The sequence below is a fragment of the Bombina bombina genome, chromosome 2, assembly GCF_027579735.1.
Source record: "Bombina bombina isolate aBomBom1 chromosome 2, aBomBom1.pri, whole genome shotgun sequence".
Taxonomy (NCBI): domain Eukaryota; kingdom Metazoa; phylum Chordata; class Amphibia; order Anura; family Bombinatoridae; genus Bombina; species Bombina bombina.
Window position 1 is genome coordinate 387,909,871 of NC_069500.1, and position 20,796 is coordinate 387,930,666.

The 20,796-nt window shown below is 38.6% G+C and overlaps 1 protein-coding gene across 2 annotated transcripts in view; it reads right to left on the minus strand.

Moving 5' to 3' along the window:
* RIMBP2 (RIMS binding protein 2) overlaps positions 1-20,796 on the minus strand; it is a 1,089,352-nt gene that overhangs the window by 397,887 nt on the left and 670,669 nt on the right. The window lies entirely within an intron of this gene.

Consider the following 20,796-nt stretch of genomic DNA (forward strand, 5'->3'; position numbering starts at 1 on the left):
GATTTAATATTGGTAAATGTAAGGTTATACATTTTGGAAGTAAAAATATGCAGACCACATATTATTTACATATAACTAGATTTCATAAAACATAGGAGCAAGTGGATTTAGGCATAGTTATATATAAGCTAAAAATGAGTGTGCAATGCAATGCTACAGCTTATTAAAAGAAACATAGATGCAAGGGAAGGAAGCATAATTCTGTTAATGTATAAATCCCTGGTAAGACCTCACCTTGAGTATGGAGTGCCGTTCTGGGGACTAATTTTAAAAAGGGACACTGCAGAATTAGAAAAAAAGTTCAGAGTACAGACACAAAACTAGTTAGGAGAATGGAGGATTTAAACTATGAAGAGAGGTTACAAAAATGCACTTAATGATGACCTTGGACTTAGTTTTGGCATGTTTAATTATAATAAAGACTTTTTGCTCTTGTGGACTGTATCAAGGATCCCATGTTAAGTCTGGAAAAAACGGAAATTAAAGAAAAAAGTAACCATCAAACCACATAGCTAAAAACATAAATTATGCTTACCTGATAATTTCATTCTCTTATGAAGGGAAGAGTCCACAGCTGCATTCATTACATTTTGGGAATTCAGAACCTGGCCACCAGGAGGATGCAAAGACACCCCAGCCAAAGGCTTAAATACCTCCCCCACTTCCCTCATCCCCCAGTCATTCTGCCAAGGGAACAAGGAACAGTAGGAGAAATATCAGGGTGAAAAAAGTGCCAGAAGAACAAAAAATTTACAGCCACCTCATAGAGATAAAAACACGGGCGGGAGCTGTGGACTCTTCCCTTCAGAAGAAAATGAAATTATCAGGTAAGCATAATTTATGTTTTTCTTCTTAAAAGGCAAGAGTCTACAGCTGCATTCATTACTTTTGGGAAAACAATAATAGCGCCCCCTCCCAGCACCAGACACCGGTAGAAAGAAGGAGGACATCCAAAGTCCTCCCTCAAAGGAAAGGCCAACAGCAGAAAACAGTCAACCCTGCATAGAGTAACCGATCCCTAACCTTCCCTCTGGGATAACGGTCCCAGCCCAAAGGATAGTCAAAAGACTGAAGACAAGAGTCCCAGACTGCTGCTACAAACGACATGCTACCGTGAGTCAGGAGAAACATTGTGCACAGGTACAAGACCACCTACACGTAGTCATGGGCAAAAAAAGGGCACACTTCCCAAGGGAAGAAGATCCCCCCAAAAACCTCAGCATCCATATATTGGATACACATAGTAGAAACCCCCACGGGAGCAAATGGAGGAACCAGACACTACATCACAGCTCCCCTCCCAGGAACCTGAAACACAGGAAGGGAAAATAAACCCTGCAAGGCAGGACCAAGGACCCCCAGGACTCCACGAATACTAAGGTAAATCCAAACTCAGAGGACCCACACCCTACTCTGGAAGAGAAGGGAATGAACAACGGAAAAAAAACTAACAGAGGTGAGACCCCCTCAGCCACATTGCCAACCCAGTTGAAAAGCACCTGAAGTCTACAGAAACATCATAAATGCACCAGAACACATTTAGAAAGGCATCCCTCACAGAGCCCCAGCCCCTACGAAGGGGACTCACAGGAACCAAACCATCCACACCCATCCATAGAGAGACATGGACCAAGGCCAGGGTTCTCGACAATGGACGAGCAAAAGATCCAATCTCAGAGAGAACCTTAAACTGCCTCCTTCAAGGCGGAGCGCACCTCTAAAGTCCATAGACTTGGCGATCTAGAGAGCCTTAAACCCAAGAGTCATGAAGGACTCCTGAACAGTCTGAGAACCAGCACCCAGTGCAATGGATCGCAAGAAATCTCATAGGCAAGTGGCAACATGTGATACACACACAGGCAGGGTAACATCAATACCTGAAGGAAAATGATAACCCTGGGCCCTGCTCGCCATCTCAGAAAAGTAACGCAAGGCACCACCCCCAAAACCCCAAATGGAGTATTGGGGAAAAAAGGACAACTGTCTGACCCTCGAAGGGCAGCCCTCTGTACCCAACCTCAACACCACTACTGACAAGCCCCAAGGCTAGCATAACATCGAGGATGCAACACACCCAAATATCAAAGACCGTAGTCAGACTGAGGGTATTAGATGCGACAGTCAGAGAGCTTGAAAAAGCTATTTTTCAAGGAAAACTACCTTAAGCAGGCAAACATTGGAGCTGCAGCTCCCACAGAAGGCAGGTAACCCCTGCACACCACCTCTCAGAGTACCATGACTCGGAAAAGAGAAAAAAATGCCCGCACACTCGACCAGATGATCCAGAATGATACTCCACCATCGCAAGAAAGAGCGCACTAGGCTGAAGAGACAGCGTTCGAAAGAACCTTGAGTGAAAACCAAACGTTAATCACCCGGCACACCAGACCAAACAGGTCACACGCATCTTCCAACTTCAATTTAATGGAAATAATGGTTCTAAGTCTCCGGGTACCTGAAGAACCTAGAGTCGTCTGCAAGAAGCAGAATCATAGCCCAGACGACCACCCTTAGAGTGGTACGCACAACCCTCCATCCAGAGAAGTTGCATATATACCACAGCCCTCATACTTCAGTAGGATCTAAGCCTGGAGTCCATAGAATAGACCTAGAGGCATCCTCAGCACCACAAAGGTGACATGAACCCTGGCAACAGCTGAAAAAGCACCCAACCAGTACCAGCCTGATATAAGGACACTATGGAACTGTTCAAGGTCCAAGAAAATTTGTCCAGAAGGATCGATAAATGACCTAGAAACGAAAATTCTATAAACAACAAGTGAGCAACTCCCACCCGATCGGTTCCAGAGAAGAACATTCTAACAGACCTGACCTTAAGGAAAAACACATCCATCCGGATCACAAATAAAATTAAAGGCAACACCCATCGGGTGAACACCCAAGGTGAATGAGAACAACAACAGGACCAGCCAAGTAGAGGCCTCATTCACCCAAGCTCAGAAATTGTACTGAAAAACATAAATAAAAAATAAAATGAAGACGATAAGGAGATTGGCTTCATCCCTTAACATGATATCCATTTTGCCATCCAGCTTCTAATGCCTCGGATACCTCTGCCCACTAGGACTGGGATCCTCTAACATTGCCAAAACATGTATTAAAAGAACCCGAAGGCGAGCCAGCCTATAACAAAAGCCAAAATCATCCCTCGGCGGATCTACTGGAGACCTCAGCTCCGAGATTGGGGTCCATGAAGCCTCAGGGGCCAACATTTTCCTAGAATGCTGAACTGAATTGGGCGATCCCACACTCGATGGACATAGGTTAACGGAGCACGGACAGTATCAGAGAAATACTTTACTTGGGAGATATAAATGAGACAGCGCCATAGAAATGGCCATGCGGAACCGTGCCCGTAACCTCTGGCGGAAACAAGCCACTCCCCAGAGGAGTGAAGGCCATAGGGACACCTGCATGAGTAGCTGGAAAAGGGTCTTGGGCATGCACCTCACAGGTCATGGAAACCTCACAGGCGAATGGCTCAACGCACTCTAAGCTCCCAGATTCAGGAGAAGAGAGTACTCTAGAACGGCATCCGGAACATAACGGATGGGCATTAATTACCCGGACCATTTCATATTCATCACAAGACACATCCTTCGTATTAGAGGCATCCATGTTGCACATATCGGAATCCTCCATAATCTTGGGATAACAAAAAGACAAAACTAACTGGCACACTTTGATACCCCCAATGGCTGGGGCACTCACCACCTCCTGTGAACCAGACAACCCACGAGCTAGACTCTCTCGGTCGCACACAGAAGTGAAAAAACAACGTAACCACATCCGTCACGAGGTGCACCGTGCCAGTCACAAAAAGGGCACACAATCTTGAGAGATCGCGTCCTTAAAGAAGGCCGTTATGTTCCGTAAAGGCAGAGAGCCTAAGTATAGCTAAACAATGCAGATAGAACCATATAACAAACATGATTAATGTCCCCCCTGTTCAATAACCCCCCTCAGAAGATATCAACCCATGATTCCTCATTAAGAATAAAAGAAGTCCCACTGGGACCCTACCTTGTTTCTTTAACAATACATCACATATTGAAATAAAATGAAACAATATTACTGGAATCTACGCCGTGTAACAGGAATACGGCCCTTCAAGTGTGACAAATAGTAGCCTCGCTTCTGACATGGACTTGAATGAAGAAAGGTAGGCAGTGAAACTCGTCAACGCTGATTACCAAGGAGCTGTAAACATGAGTCGGGATGGGTTCACAGGAAAACTCTCCCTGCATCTCCGGACTCTAACTTTCTTCCATGCTCTCACTGAGAGGCTGACAGGATTAATTAAAACTCCAGTCCCATTGCGAAGAGTACTACCCTCCACAAGAGACTATCTCGAACTTCTGTACACTTCTCTACCAACCTCCTGTGACAAAAGGCAAAGAATGATTGGGGGATGAGGGAAGTGGGGGAGGTATTTAAGCCTTTGGCAAGGCTTTCTTTGCCTCCTCCTTGTGGCCAGGTTCTGAATTCCCAAAAGTAATGAATGCAGCTGTGGACTCTTCCCTTTTAAGAAGAAAATTATATAGTCTGACGTAATCTATCATACAGAATCTTAATTACAGAGCCCAAGTAGTAGCAGCCATCACAATAATTATCATACATGGATCATACAGGACAGGCAGGTGAGGAGCTTGATAATTTGGCCCCTAAATCACTAGCTCCTTATTTTTAAATACATACTGCCCTAAAAAGAGGAAGTAGTAGCACCAGCATCAACTAGCCTGGAATTAACAAACTGCAAATATTTTCAAAATGGGCTCAGTCGGCCTAGACAAAGGATCCCTGGGTAATCTATTCTCAATTATACAATACAGTAAAACTGTTTTATATCTGGGTCTCCACAATCCAAATGAAATAAGGCCAAATAGAAGAAAAAACATTACTTTAGACAAATACTTAACTTGATTTGCAAAGACAACATACGACATTTTCTATTAAAGGGACAATAAAGGCAAAAAGTAAGAAAACATTAAAATACTGACTATATATAGGTCCCAAAATAACTTAGAAAGTAATCTGAAAATTGTGAGGGGTATCATTGTGATAACCTTCTAAACTAAACACATATAATATCTGAGGACAGAGCTTAAAGCGACACTCAAGTCAAAATAAACTTTTTATGATTCAGGTAGAGCATTGCAGTTTTAAGACACTTTCCAATTTACTTTCATTATCAAATTTTGCACAGTCCTTTTATATTCACACTTTCTGGGGAACAAGATCATACTGAGCATGTGCACAAGCTCACAGGGTATAAGTATACTAGTCTGTGATTGGCTGATGTCTGTCACATGATAGAGGGGGCATGACAAGGGGAGGTAAAACAAAATCTACTGCTTATTTGAAATCCAGAGTAAGTGCTATTGCATTGCATACCTCCCAACATTTCAAAATTCAAAAGAGGGACACATCCCCCGCAAAAAAATTTAAATGTGGTGGGTGGGGCCTAAAAATATATTTTAATTCACAGGCAGCAAATCAAACACAAGCTCAAACCACTGGTATGGCTATGTGAGCTATGTATTTAATACGCCTTTGCAAAGACCTTGCTAAATATTTTTATCTTAAAGGGCCATAATACCCAAATGTTTTTTTTTTTTTTTTTTTTTAAATCACCAACACAAGGTACATTAGTAAAGCAAGTCTCAGGAGTACACCATGCAAGGTGTGACAAAGGATTACAAAATTGACATGTCATTAGAGAAAAAAAAAGAAAATAAGAAAATAGATAAATAAGAACAGATAAAATATATAACGGTGTCATTATAGTGTGGACTGACAGAATCTTCTATTGATTAGAATGACCTCCAGATTCTATGCGTATGTACCTTAATGTTGGGGTTTTGTAATTTTATAAACTAACACACCTAAACACCTACAAACAACAAAAATAAAATAAAAAACTAATATTATTAAATCTAAGCACTAGGGTGGGACAGGGCAGATTATAGGTCATATCCCTAGCGTGAAGAATGAAGCAGAATAGTAGTGTTCTTAATGGAATTGGTCAAAGTTTGATCAGTGATGTAGGCTATGTCCTAAGGGGCAGAAGGGGAGGGGTATGTCATTTCATTTACGGCTATAGTCCAAGAAAAAATGTACTGTTTATGACTAGAGCACTCCCTGATCCCAGTATGATAAACCGGTTTACGACATGTGTAGCAGTCCATCTGCTAAGCTCAGGGCATGTCATATTTAGGATAGAATCTTCCACTTCTGGGTGAAGACGTTGAAATTTGGGATGGCAAGAATGTGACGTTAAAGTTTATAAATGAAAAGAAAGGATGCCTCCAATTGTATACCGGGTTATTTACTACTAATCAAAGTGTGAATGCAATACTAATAGGATACAGTTCATTGAGGTGCGTCAGGCTTTATCCCCCTAATTTCCATCGCACACATTCATACAATAAATCCAATTTGAGCTATAAGTTCAGTAAACAGTTGTGATCCATAAATGTTCAGGGTGTAAAGTGTAGAGCCTTTTAAGATAGACTATATGCAGATATTACACTTAGCCCCATGTGATGATTTTAGGAAAGCATAAGGGCAGTATTCCTCTATCTAGGAGAATAAGAGATGGGTGTACAATGGAAATTGGTAAAGTGGGCTCTAAGTATGCATTGCAAGATACCAGAAACACCTCACATTGGGGAATGCTTACATGTCCTTTTAGAACCTACAGCATGTACGCCTATTCGGTATTATGAGCCTTATTTTATACTATTCACGTTAGTTCATAACAGCCTAGAACCCTAAATACTCATTGGTTTGATTTTATATTACACAAAGAAAAATATTAACAAAAATATCTGTCATAACCATGTCTAAACAACAAAAACTGTGCCCATTGTAGGATAAGAGTTCTCTCAACATTCATACAGAAATATGAAAGTGCGCCGTTCTAAGCATATCTGACTTCGGGTAATAATCTGCAGGGCAATGTGCGCTACACATAACCAGGCTAGGAAAGGAAACATAGAAAAGACACACACTTTCAAAGAGTAAGTCTCAGGTACACGGGAGAAGATAGAAATAAACAAATAGAAATACAACAGGCTATAATTATTTGGAACTGAGAAGCAACAAGTCTTATCGGATAGATATCGGATTGTAGCTCAGCCAACTCCCGTAGCTACCCAAGCCGTTCTCCGTCTCCACCGGTAACACCTTTCATGGGAGCAATAACGCTGCATATCTTGCAGGACTGCGTCTTGCAGATTCCCTATTTCAAGTCCCACAGTCATAGCATGTATCATTATAATTCCAGGATCTGCATTAGATCGAGCATGCTTGTAGGCTAGCTCCCAGCCAACTGTCATGGAATATCCCGAGTTAGGAGTTATATGTATCTGGGTGCCAGTAGAAGAGTCTATGTCCATAGAGGCCAGCTGCGTGTCGAGTTTGGAGGAGAGTGTCTGGGGTGGGACAGACATAGTCAGCGACACATCGGGCAAGAGTGGAAATCTCCTGCGGAGTGGAGCGTCTAGAAGTTCCTTCAGGGCCGCTCATCATCACAGCAGATGAGTACAGCGGGGACAGTACCTCTTGGTATATCGCTGAATGATCCAAGGCAGGAACGGGTAAGTTGTCTCTTGTGGTAAATCTATGTAGATGGATGCAGGATAAGTCATATGGATTTCTATCTGGAGGGTAAATTTGCATATGTACCAGCTCACTGTTTGTAAGGTTAGGCTTCATAGCGGCTTGAACCACTTCATGCAGCTTCTCAAAACTAATAAGTAAGCGATCCAAAGAAGGCTGGAAAACAGCAAGTATCTGCACAGCCATATTGTCCTCCGACTCCATTTTCCTGTAGTAGCGGGCCCGCAGTTTAATATGCACAAAGTCCTTCGTGAGGTCTAGTTTATTCCAATGACTTCCGTGGAAGAAAAGATTGAAGTATTTCTATCTGCCTGATGTTCCCGGACAGCTACCCTGTCAAGGGAGACGCAGATGGCATAGAATGATGACTGTATGGTGTATATTAGAAGAAGAGTTCTTCAGAGCAACAGAAGCTCGCAGCCATCTCCAAGAGCCGCCCACCGGAAGTCCAATACCCAAATGTTTAAACACTTGAAAGTGATGCAGCATAGCTGTAAAAAGCTGATTAGAAAATATCACCTGAACATCTCTATGTAAAAAAGAAAGATATTTTAGCTCAAAAGTTCCTCAGTAGCCACCTCCCATTGTAAAGGATTTCTAAGCAGCATTTTAGTATGTCTGTCTCGGGACAACTGAAAGGATGAGCTTCGTGCACTCTCATATTATTTCACCAGTCAGGTAAAGGAAGCTTACTATGAAATCTCATGAGAGTTAAGTCAAATCTCATGAGATCACAGTAAGAGTTCATGACCTCAGCACTGCTGATGCTGATTGGCTGCTGTTCATTTCTTCATTTTTTAATTTTTTTTTACCTGCAGCTGGGAGCAGCTGAGTATAACTTTTTACACAGAACTTACTCTGCTGAGCTGAGGAAATTGTGAGGTAAAATATCTTCCTTTTTTACATAGAGATGCTCAGGTGATATTTTCCTGTCAGCTTTTTACAGTTATACTGCATCAGTTTCAAGTGATTTAGCATATGAGTATTATGTCCCTTTAATTGGACATTTAATAATAAATTCTTTAAAACTGCTCTCTGCATTCCCCATTAATATTCTAGATTCTGGCCTTTAAAGTCAGCAAAAATGCACAGTAGCACACTACATAGCATACACTTACACATGCAGATACACACACACTACATAGCATACACTTATACATGCAGATTCACACACACTACATAGCATACACTTACACATGCAGATGCACACACTACATAGCATACACTTACACATGAAGATACCCACACACTACATAGCATACACTTACACACGAAGATACACACACACTACATAGCATACACTTATACAGGCAGATACACACACACACATTATATAGCATACACTTATACATGCAGATACACAGACACTACATAGTATACACTTATACATGCAGACACACACACACACACTACATAGCATACACTTGTACATGCAGATACACATACACACACTACATAGCTTACATTTATACATGCAGACACACACACACTACATAGCATAAACTTATGCATACAGATACACACACACAGTTTTGGATACAGACAGACACACACACTACATCATATATGGGTATCTGTAATTCATTGTATGGGGTCCTGGGGTTGGCAAACACATTAGCTGGCAGTCTGCGGCTGCCACTGTTCGTTACCCTGGTATTAGCACTGCTCATTGTATAAAACTGAAGGCATGTTAGTATTATCACCAGGGGTTAGACATCATCACTACCAGAGGTAGGTTAGAGAGGTCACCATTACCCGTGGTCAGAGTATATACAGACTTCTTACTCCTGCTTAACCCACACGCCATTCCATTTCTACAGGGAATATAACAGGTATCTAACTATGTCAGAGCAAATCCAGCTTCTGAGTATGGGACCAACAGAATAAAAAAATAAAAAAAAAGGGGGACAGACCCCTAAAATCGGGACAGTTGGGGGGTATGGCATTGTATTTTTATTATGAACTTGTTAATTATGTAATTATATTGCATTGAGTGGTCCTTTAAACAACCCCTATGTATAATTCTGTACAACCTAAATTAAAGGGATATGAAACCATTTTTTTTTATTCCATGATTTAGAAAGAGCATACAACTTTAAAAAAACTTTCTAATTTACTTCTGTTATCTAATTTGCCTCATTCTCTTGATATCCTTAGCTGAAATGCATATCTAGATAGCCTCAGTAGCTGCTGATTGGTGTGATTAGCTCACCCATGTAGATTTCTTCAACAAAGAATATCCAAAGAATAAAGCAAATTAGTAAATTGGAATGTTGTTTAAAATTGTTTTCTCTACCTGAATCATGAAAGACATTTTTTGGGTTTAGTGTCCCTTTAATCTTAATAGAAAAATTCCTGTGCTGAATAATGGACTTTATAACAATGCTAGTAACTACAAAATCATTCAAAGTGTAGCTGAAAAACATAGCCATACTTACTGCATTTGCTCTTATATTGAACATATTTATTAGCAGCAAATTATAACCAAATCTAGAGTTTACTCACAGTCAGCTGTACTCTGGAATAATCCTTCAGAAATGCCTCCCCTCCAAATACATCATTGTTTGAGCTGAGGCTGTTGCTTTACACTTGTGGACAGCTTTAGCTCAGTAATGGATTTTCTCGTCGCTTTAATATGAGCATGCTCACTTTTGTCTTTTACAGATCACCTCATTTGTTAAGGGATAATATGCTCAGAAAGAAGCATGTTATGGGGCAACTGCCATAATTTGTCAACCAAAAAGCCAAGCATTGTTGTTTTTTTTTTTCTGCATGTCCATTCCCTGAATCCATGCAGGTTTCTAATAAATGTAATGTCAACAAATAACAGAATATAATTAAAAATCCTAATTACCGAGATTTTGAAAGCTACGAGTTGCAATGTAGAAGCAACATGGTTTGCTCAGTATTGCTTACTATAGTATTTAAAGGGACAGTCTACTTGAAATGTTTTATTGTTTAAAAGATAGATAATACCTTTATTAACCATTCCCCAGTTTTGCATAGCCAACAATGTGATATTAATACACTTACTACCTCTGACTGCCTTGTATCTAAGCCTCTGCTGCAGACAGCCCCTTAAAGGGATACTAACCCCAATTTTTTTCTTTCATGATTCAGATAGAGCATGGGATTTTAAGCGCCTTTCTAATTTACTCCTATTATCAATTTTTCTTTGTTCTCATGCTATCTTGATATGAAAAAGCAGTACTGTAAGCTTTAGAGCCAGACCATTTTTTGTTCAGAACATGGGTAGCACTTGCTGATTTGTGGCTAAATGTAGCAAACCAATCAGCAGCTCTACCAAGGTGCTGAACTAAAAAATGGGCAGGCTCCTAACCTTTTATTACTGCTTTTTCAAATCAAGATAACATGCGAACAAAGAAAAATTGATAATAGGAGTAAATTAGAAAGTTGCTTAAAATCGCATGCTCTATCTGAATCATGAAAGAAAAAATGTGGGGTTAGTATCCCTTTAACTCAGTGCTTTTGACAGACATGCATTTTAGCAAATCGTGTTGACTCATAATTAACTACACAGGAGTGAGCACAATGTTATTCTGTATGACACACATGAACTAGCACTGTCAAAATGCACTGAGATAAGAGGCAACCTTCAAGGGCCAAGAAATTAGAATATGAGCCTACCTAGGTTTAGTTTTTAAGAAAGAATACCAAGAGAATAAAGCAAATTTGATAATAAAAGTAAATTGGAAAGTTATTTAAAATTGAATGCCCTATCTGAATCATGAAAGTTTAAATTTGTTCCTTTAATATAGGATAACACGACCTGTGGGAACAGATAAAGAGGCACCTCATAAAGCAATATCGTCTGGACAGGAGAATACAAATAAGCGATGACAGGCCCAGACCAGGTGGGTACTCACATAGAGAGCGGCACTTGAATGGTGCCTAATAGCGCAGCTCGGGACCTCAAGTCGCCCGACATACAGCCAAGTCGACCAAACCATGTGGGGATCAATCACCAATCTGAGGTTCCAGGGCATCATACGTATCACAGTTGCAGCGATATGGCCAACCAAAATACAGCAGGCCCAGTATCAAACCACAAATGGATAGTTAATGGTCCGTGACAAAGATAAAAATAGTACGTAGAGCAAGTACTGTATAAGTGTCAAAATTTATTGTAACACAATTTAAAACCAGCAACGTGTTTCTCAACTGTATAGGTCGTTTCATCAGGCTGTAACTAACAAGATTGAAACTGCTCTAGTTAAAAATCCCGTTCACCAATCACAAAAGAAAGTTGGACACACACCCCTCTCAAAGGATTAAAACAAGCACACCCACCTAGTCTGAACGTCAGAGTAATATGAAGAATAACTATAGATTTCACAGTGTATCAAGACACTGTAATAATATCCACAATGGTAATACTAATTGTTTTTCAGTGAGTCCCATTGAACATATTCCTAAATCTCATCTCTACAATCGTTTTTTTAGACTCAGGCAGAGGGAGACCTACTGGATTCATGTTCTCAAGAGTTTACACCCAGCTGGTCTAAACTTGTGTGTGGACCTAGCTGCTTTCCACTAATTTTGATCCGGGGGGTCTCCCTTTGCCCGCCTTTATAAAAATAAATCTACAAGATTAAATAAACAAAAAATACACAAATAAATAATATAAACACTTATGTTATATTGTTCCCTATAACACTGCCTTTATTGTTCACTTTTTAAGTATGCATTATCATGTATTTTATTGCATACTCCTTATCAACTACATCTAGATTATATTGGTGAGGCTTATTACCTCATAGTCTTGTCCAACTATTAAAAAATCTCAGTATTTTATGATATCCCTTACTGATTAGTTCTCCAGTTAGTCTTAGTGTTAGCTTTGATTTTCTGGTACTTGCGTTGTTGAGTCAAGTATTTCCAGGGGCTAGCACTATTTTCTACTGTCATTAATGCTTTGTTTTATATGCTAATGAAAGTATCTAGTGTTATGATTACCTCTCTTAGTACTTAATTTTGGGGTATTGTTATTACATAATTTAATTACAAGGATGCACCCTAATTTCCCACGCTAGTGCTAAATATTATGAGGTCCTTTTTGCGACATTGTGCTGACATCGTTATTATTCCACCAATTATTAATCACTATAGAATGTCGACTAAGTTTAAGTTGAGGGTGCATTATTTTGTATGATCTTTGATTTTGCTATATATATTGTTATACATTTTAACATTATTTGTGTTTTCTATATGGGCACTGATGAACACACTGTCCATTTGTTGTGCCTATATTATATATGTTGATAGGTAATAAATGTTGGTCTTTTTTATATTTACTATCTCCTCCATGCATATACTTAAATATATATCATTTCTATTTGGATTTTTTTTTTTTAAAACATTTTTTTATTGTTTTTATTGAGGCTTAAAGGACCAGTCAACACAGTAGATTTGCATAATCAACAAATGCAAGATAACAAGACAATGCAATAGCACTTAGTCTAAACTTCAAATGAGTAGTAGATTTTTTTTCTGACAATTTTAAAAGTTATGTCTTCTTCCACTCCCCCCTGTACCATGTGACAGCCATCAGCCAATCACAAATGCATACACGTACCATGTGACAGCCATCAGCCATTCACAAATGCATAAACACTTATTCTTGCACATGCTCTGTAGGAGCTAGTGACCCAAAAAGTTTAATTATAAAAAGACTGTGCACATTTAGTTAATGAAGTAAACTAGAAAGCTGTTTAAAATTGCATGCTCTATCTGAATAATGAAAGTTTAATTTTGATTGAGTGTCCCTTTAAAGAAAGTACAGTTGTAAGCATCATTTGCTTCAAAGCATAGTTACTAACATAGTCACAGAAATTAAGGAACACAGAATAATATGACCACCATGGGTGCATTAATGGGTACATCACAAACATTTCTAGTTTAGGTGGTAAGGCCACAACATATGACTATGAACATATAGAGCCTGGTTTCTCAACAGCCGGGCCGTGGCCCAGTACCGGGCCGTGATAGCCCTGCTGGTGGGCCCTGACCTGTCATGCCCCCAGTGCACACTCTTATCCCACTGCACACAAGGCGCAGACTGAGACCAATCAAAGCCCCAGGAAAACTGTCTCACACTGACCCAAATGTATTCAAATGTATGCAAATGAACATGGTAGCCTCCCTGCCCTAACCCCAAGAAGCCCATCAACCTCCAGAGCCAGGACCCCCAACATTAAGGGCCAAAGAAAGGGCCCCCAGCCTCCAGGGCCAGACCTAACACTCCATGGCCCTCACAGCGACAGACCCTCGGCAGGACCCCCACACTCCAGGGCCCCCACTAAACCCACACTGAACTGCTTAGTTACTGATAGGGCAAATCCCTGATGCTTACTATATATATATATATATATATATATATATATATATATATATATATATATATATATATATATATATATATATATACCGGGCCCTGGACATGTCCAGCTAAAATTTACTGGGCCTTGAGGTCACTTTGGTTGAGAACCACTGATATAGAGCAAATGCTAAATAACTTAGCCCCTTTTTTAGTTTGAAACATAGACCGTCAGTCTCACAATCTAGACCAATATGCTGAAAGATATAGCAAATAAAAACCAGAACAAACTACTGAACATGTAGTGGAACATAGTATAGATTTGGGGATTAATAAAGACTTATAAATATGAGTTCACCCTATTAGTAAGATGTAATACCGCCTATCTTTCTGCTTGTAAAAGCTATCCCACTATTAGGCTAAATGTAAATGGTCTACTTGGTAATAATACTCGACTTCCTGCTGTCTCCATTTGAGAATAGGTAATATATGTCTTGTAGTCGCATCAGTAGGTTACCATATCATATATAATCAGTATGAGAGAGACATGCCTATGGGTTGAGATAGTTATAGAAAATGTAATATTAAAACCTCTACCAAGGAGACATACTGCAATGTATAAAAAGACTAAGTAACCCTAAGAATCATATGAAAGTTTATATAGAGTGCTGGAATGGAGGTGTTCCGAATTTAGTTCTGACAGCATATCAGCAGACAGCATATCAGCCTACATGACAAACACTGACAAAACATAAATACAGTCTTATCTATTACATAGAGATTAGGAGAGTGGTAGCGCTTAGTTCATCTTAAAGGGACAGTATACACTCATTTTCATATAACTGCATGTAATAGACACGACTATAAAGAATAAGATCACAGATACTGATATAAAAATCCAATATAAAATGGTTTAAAAACTTACTTAGAAGCTGTCAGTTTGGCTCTGTTGAAAAGGCAGCTGGAAAGCCCACTGCAAGTGGCAAATAAGACACTCCCCCCCTCCCCCTTCTTTTGCATATGAAAAGACCCTTTACACAAACAGGAGCAAGCTGGAGAAGGTAGCTGACAGTATTCACATAAAACTTTGGGGCTTGGTTAGGAGTCTGAAAATCAGAGCAATGTTATTTAAAAATAAGCAAAACTATACATTTATTTTAAAAAAAAACTTTATGGGCTATATAAATAGATCATCTACAAAATATTTATGCAAAGAAAAAATGAGTATATAATGTCCCTTTAATAACGTATTTAAAGCTGCAGTGTGGGTATTCAATGGATTTGATATTAAAATAGCTGATGGTCTCGTCTAAACCATACGTATATCCAAAAATCAAGCTATGCAAGCAAATATGTAAGATTAAAAGTGTATAATAGGGTAAAATGAGCAATGTCCTATCTGGGTGATAAGCTTGTGTAATATTAAATCACTAAGATGAGAAGTTGCATGAAAACGAGTCTCTCAAATTTTCAAACATAATATTATCATAATAAGAAATTCTATATACAATGCAAAATATTAATAGTGTTTGTATGAACAACAATATATTAGTCCTAAGCTTCGGAGAGGTAGGAGTGAGGTCTCTGAAACAGATTCAGACCGTCTCTTCTAACAATTAGTTCTACTCAAACCTGAGCTCCTTGTAGCTTTGAGAAACTAAAAACTTCTTAACCGATCCTGGATCTCTCATATTCTGTGGCGACATCCCACTGCTGGAGTTCGCATGACTGAGTGTCCGATACAGCTGAATCATATAGGACAACAGTCTTCGAGCCGCAGACTCCTTCCATAAATTCATGCCATGCATAAAGCACATAGAGGGACCTCTCAGATTTCCACTCACCCCTATTAATCTGCCTAGGTAATGGTACAGTGCAAGCTTGGGTCCATAGCAAGGGAAACAGGCTATCTTGAGGCTCCACTATAGACTGGTTAAGTTTAATTGCTTTACGCAAACTTACAAGCGGTCTCATTCCTAGATATTAAGAGAAATCAGTTAAGCACTGTGGTACTGCTGCGCTATAGGTGGATGAAAATTGGGATGCAACAGTTTCAGTCTCCGGTTGCGCTTCTATAGCTTGTCAATCATGGGTCCGCAGTGTAATCAGCTCAGAGGCATTCTCATAGCCAAGTGAGGTAAATGCCAATCTCAAATCTCTAGCAAGCTGTTGAGTTATTTGCATGATCAGGAAATGGATTGTTCCCATTACTCCTCGTTTTCCATTTTGCGCACGCCGCCTCAATCTCGCCCTTATTTTTCTGATGATATCTCAGTATCTTTAGTATTACTTTATCTCTCAATGAAGTCTCTGTTCAGTAGCAGACTTGAAGTGGCCATCAATAACAGATATTATAATGCTCCCTAGTTTGTCTTACTTCGGCACAAATGACTGGGTGATCTGAGTATTCAGGATACTGGGGGGGGTAGATGTAGCTCTAAGCCGTAACCATGCCTCCACTACGCACCACATCTAATTCAGGCTGCTGGGCTGAGAACTAATATAAAAGTAATGTAGATCAGCTCCACAAGTATTCACTTTCAACAAGTCCTTGAAAAAATACTGGATTTGTGGCATAAGGAGTGGTAACTAGTGGTTTTATCTACTCCGATCAGCCAGAATTATAAAGCAGCCATCTTGGCTGATGATCGGACACGCCCCCCTTGATTTATTTTTTATACCTTTACTGTTTTCTTTTTTAGTCTGAAATTATAGATTTTTGTCGGTATATGTTGAAATCGGTAAGTTCTTATAACAATTATTTGCACTTATAAATGTATATATACCAAATTGTATTTTTGGATATATATTTGACTATGTGCAAATATCTGGAGATATTGATTTAGAGTATTTTCATTATGTACCGCGAGCTTCCATTCGCATTTTAGTTTTTAATTGTATTTTATTGGTTGCAGATTTATATTCATAATCTCAATGTAATTTTACCAATGTTCATTAAGCTATATGATCCGTATTGATTGTACTATTTGAATATTAACGTTACTTGTCAAACATTATTTTAATCATGTATCATATGTACCTTTCATTAGTGCAGCAGAGTTTTGAACACACGCCCCTTCTGGTATTAAGATGCCTCTATTCGTGGCCAGGTGGGTGTGTTTGTTTTAATCCTTTGAGAGGGTTGTGTGTCCAACTTTCTTTTGTGATTGGTGAACGGGTGTTTTAAGTAGAGCAGTTTCAATCTTGTTAGTTACAGCCTGATGAAACAAACTATACGGTCAAGAAACGCGTTGCTGGTTTTAAATTGTGTTACAATAAATGTTGACACTTTTACAGTACTTGCTCTACGTACTATTTTTATCTTTGTCACGGACCATTAACTATCCATTGGTGGTTTGATACCGGGCGTGCTGTATTTTGGTTTGCCATATCACTGCAACTGTGATACGTATGATGCCCTGGAACCTCTGATTGGTGATTGATCCTAACGTGGTCTGGTCAGCGTGGCTTTCTGTCAGGCAACTTGAGGTCCCGGACTGCGCTGTTAGGCACCATTCAAGTGCCGCTTTCTATGTGAGTACCCACCTGGTCTTGGCCTGTCATCGCTTATTTGTATTCTCCTGTCCAGACGATATTGCTTTATGAAGTGCCTCTTTATCTGTTCCCACAGGTTGTGTTATCCTCCTATCATCACAAGAGTGCTGCCTTCGTTTATGGTTCATCTTGTTGACTTTATCCGTGTTTTGTCTGCGCACCTCTTATAGAGGCACCGTGCCCTATTCATTCTGTCCTTTAATTTAGTCCTTCTGTTAGTTGGTCTAACCTTGCCATGATAAAACAAATGTAGCTCTCAAAGTCTATATGACTGGACTAGACATTTTTCCTATGCCTGATCATATAGTCTAGGTAAAAAAATTAACCATATGTTAAATTTATTTATACTAATTCCTTTAACTATATATATATATATATATATATATATATATATATATATATATATATATATATATATATATATATATATATATATATATATATATATTATATGTTAGTTCTTAAATAAAAGGTTAGCTAAATAAATTGTTATTAAGGGCATTCCCTGTGTTTCCTTGTTGTATGTTTAAGAGGGCCTTTTCAAATGCATTACAGGTTGTTTTGTAAAGATGTTTCTCCTATACTCACAAAAATGACAAATAAATGTTATACTTGTGAAATGTGTCACTGTCCCCACCAATAGAGTAGTAGAAGTTCTTTTTGCCAGCCAGTGATCAATCAATCCTTAAAGAGACATAAATGTGCAAAAAGAAAATGCAATAACGTTTTATACGTTATTTACAGCATGTATATAATTATGCGTTTAATTATGTGTTTAACCTCTTTGCAGGAGTTAGTTTGCTCCAGAGCAGCAATGCACTACTATGAGCTAGCTGAAGACATTCTGGTGAGCCAATGACAAGAGGCGTATGTTTGCAGTCACCAATCACCAGCTAGCTCCCAGTAGCATTGCTCTTGAGTTTACTCAATTTTCTTGCTAAAAAAGCATATTTAGGTAAATTGTATAACAGAGGTAAATTCTAAAGTCTCTTACAACTGTTTGTTCTGCCATACCAAGAACGTTTAATTTTGCCTTTCACATCCCTTTAAAGCACACCTGTCCTCTTCCAAATAAATAACAAATTACTTTAACAAGTTTTCATGCAAAACTTATTTTACTGTGTTCAAATAGTTCCTATTCAAATGCACAATAAAGTTTTACTGTCCCTTGTAAAATGGATATAGTAATAATAATGATTAGATGTACTGTGCACTATATATTAACAGATGTGAATACTACCCCACTTGACCTTATTCACATTATTTACCTATGAACTATTAAGTGGACATTCTGGTGTAAAAAACAATTCTCCATTCCTTTAGAGGAAATTATTTTTTAAATAAAAATAATTTGTTTTACTATGTGATTTTCCCCTACAAAGGGGGATAAAACACAGTTGCCCTTTCATGCTGCTCTGGATAAGAGTGTGGCTGTTATTTAAGCATATTTATGTCAGTTACTCATTGGCTCACTAGTCTGCTGCATGGGTAAAACATAGTAAAAGGAATTATAATAAAAAATAAAATGCCCAGAGGTCCTTGTGCCTTTAACCTCCACACAAACTAACCTCCCACCTGATCACACATTTGTGAGTTACGTGCAGTTGGAGAATTTCAGTAGTGTGGGCTCATTTGATAGGTGAATATTTTGCTGGGAAGATTAAGATGATGACAGGTGTGGGTGGGTTAATGGTGGTTTGGTTCAATTTGATTTGGGATTTTGACAGTGGAGGTTTAATTAGACTGGGTTTTATGTGGACAGCTAGGATGTAATATTCTGGGGAGGTCTATGAAAAGTGGTTAAGGGAATTTTATTGGATATATTTGGACCTTCAAAAAGCCAGTTAGAGTTTCCTGGTAATGAGGGTATATGTTCAAGAGGCTGGATGTGGTGTTAAAAAGTGAGGGTTAATGGGCCTTGAACTATTCCATTTATCTTTTTGCTTCATAGATTGGAAAAAGGATTGTTTCATGTCTCAATAAAGTATCTCACATTTTATTAAGGTCAAAAGTCATGTATAATTGCATAAATTGTATTTGTACCCACCAACTAATATGCCTTGTAAGCTACATTAGTGCTGTTTTGTTATATTACTATTTGTCTCAATAAAAAAATAAAAAAAATAAAAAGGTCAAAAGTCATCTGACGAGTGGCAGATTATGATTGGTCATTACTTGAAAAAAAAACATCTAACTAGCTCAGCTGATAAGGTGACTGACAAGACTGAAATCTAGGCCTTTGAGTCTGAACTCTCAGAAACCAATTTGCAAAGGATAATATGTTTAAGGATACATTTATAATTTTGCAAACCACTTTTACAATATGGTTTACCAATTTTTTGAACTTTATAATTATTTTTCTATTAAGCTTGACTTTCATATTTATAACATTAAACTAATTATATATGTTGTATGGGTGAGTTAGATCCATGCATAATAGTCATGCTGTGCAGTATACTGTGAAATAATATAGCTTTTTATGGATCAATACATACTATACATTGAAAAGACTGAAGTTAGTGAAATGGCTTCAAAAGAAGGAAAGAAAAATAAAATAAGATAGTTTCAAATGTTAACCCACATGAATCTGTCAGCCTATCTGCAGCTGTACAAACTGAAGTCATTAAAATAGTGATCCTGTCATTGTCAATATCTATATGACTGCTCCTGGCATTTATAACTCATTTATGATCCAGGCCCTCTTAATAACACAATTATTTATCTGCGGAACCCATCCCAGGGCTCATATTCTGCATTATACTTTTTATTCTATCATGTCTAATTATTTATTTATTTACATTGCTACTTCAGAAATGCTATTAAAAGCTGCTATGCCACTGTTATATCCTATAATAAAATGAAGAGAGAGGCAAAAAGTGAAGGAGTTTGAAAAAAAAAAAGAGAGAGAGAGAGAGAGAGAGAGGAACAAAGGAAGGGATGTGTGCTTTGGGAACGTGGGAATTAGCACATTGAAATAAAGTGGAAAACAAAGTATCACAGGAGATTAAATCTCAAACTAGCTAATAGAAAGCCATGGGTCAAGATGAACTGAAAATAACCTATTCAAATATTCAATGTCAAGGCTGACCCCAGAGTCGTGTCTTGAAAGTTGGACATTTATTAACCCCTAATCTGCCGCCCCCAACGTCGCCACCATTATACTAAATTTATTAACCCCTAAACCTAAGTCTAACCCTAACCCTAACACCCCCTAACTTAAATATAATTTAAATAAGTCTAAATAAAATTCCTATCATTAC